This window comes from Condylura cristata, unplaced genomic scaffold (assembly GCF_000260355.1).
Source record: "Condylura cristata isolate star-nosed mole 26May11 unplaced genomic scaffold, ConCri1.0 scaffold00025, whole genome shotgun sequence".
Lineage (NCBI taxonomy): Eukaryota > Metazoa > Chordata > Mammalia > Eulipotyphla > Talpidae > Condylura > Condylura cristata.
The window spans coordinates 34,167,753-34,168,822 of record NW_004567126.1 but is presented as its reverse complement, the minus strand read 5'-3'; the positions used below and the strand labels follow the sequence as shown (position 1 = coordinate 34,168,822).

The 1,070-nt window shown below is 74.9% G+C and overlaps 1 protein-coding gene across 1 annotated transcript in view; it reads right to left on the bottom strand.

Annotated features, from left to right (window-relative positions):
- Positions 1-1,070, bottom strand: part of LOC101618692 (collagen alpha-1(I) chain-like) — a gene marked incomplete at its 3' end in the record, with an annotated part of 60,244 nt that overhangs the window by 13,412 nt on the left and 45,762 nt on the right. The window lies entirely within an intron of this gene.

The window sequence follows — 1,070 nt, the reverse complement described above, 5'->3', positions numbered from 1 at the left end:
CACGCCGTCGGGTCGTGGCGCCCCTCTAGGGACCCCGAGGGCCCGAGTCGGGACGCGCGCACGTGGGGGCAGGACAGGTGTGGCTGACCTGGGGGTCCAGCCGCCTTCGGGGCCCGGACACCGCTTCCCGGCAGACCCGCACTGGCCTGCTCCGCCAGCGCTGTCCTGGACCTTCCCCGACACGCGTGGGGCTGCGCTCACTGCCCTGCCGGCCAGCGCTTCCCCACCAGCCTCCCTGGCCCTGCAGGACACGCCCCCCACGCCCGACACGCCCCCACCGCCCCGGCCCACACAGAGCTGGACCAGCAGGTGGCGCCAGGGGGCCACAAAGGGCGCCTTGCAGGCCAGGAAGTGGCCACGCGGGCCTCCCACGGCCCAGCGCAGCTCACCATCGGCCCGACAGCACGATCGTGGTCTGGGGTGACCGGCGGGGTCCAGGAGGAGGCCTTCGCCATGACGCCCGTCTCACAGGGGCCAGCCCGCCCCCGCCCCCGCAGCAGCCACCTGCCGTGGGGCCGCCTCTGGCCGGCCCTGCTGGCCCCTGCTCCGGGCGCTGCAGGCTCTGTCACTGTCCACCCCGGCAGGCATCCTGGGGGGTCCCTGGCACGGGGTCCCACGCCCAGTCTGCACGCTGCTCAGCCCCCCGCCCGCCCGCTGTCCTGGCCAGCCCAGCAGGAGCCCGGCCGCCCCTGGCCACCCTTCACATCGCAGCCACGCCTGCCAGCAGCTGCAAGCCCAGAGGCCACCTACCCAGGCCCACGCGCCTGCACCTGCTCGGGGGGCAAAGCCCAGGACCCCCATGCCGTCCCCCAGGCCAGAGCCTGCTGGAGCTTGGGCAGAAGCTGCTCTCGCCCCAGGAGGGCCACGCAGCCGGCGCCTGGGGAGCGAGCTCGGATGGGCCACTGGCCACTTCCTTGGTGGCCAGGCCTTGGGGTGAGCCACGCCTTCGGTGGGCCACGCCTTGGGGTGAGCCAGGCCTTGGGGTGAGCCACGCCTTGGGGTGGGCCAGGCCTTGGGGTGGGCCACGCCTTGGGGTGAGCCACGCCTTGGGGTGGGCCAGGCCTTGGGGT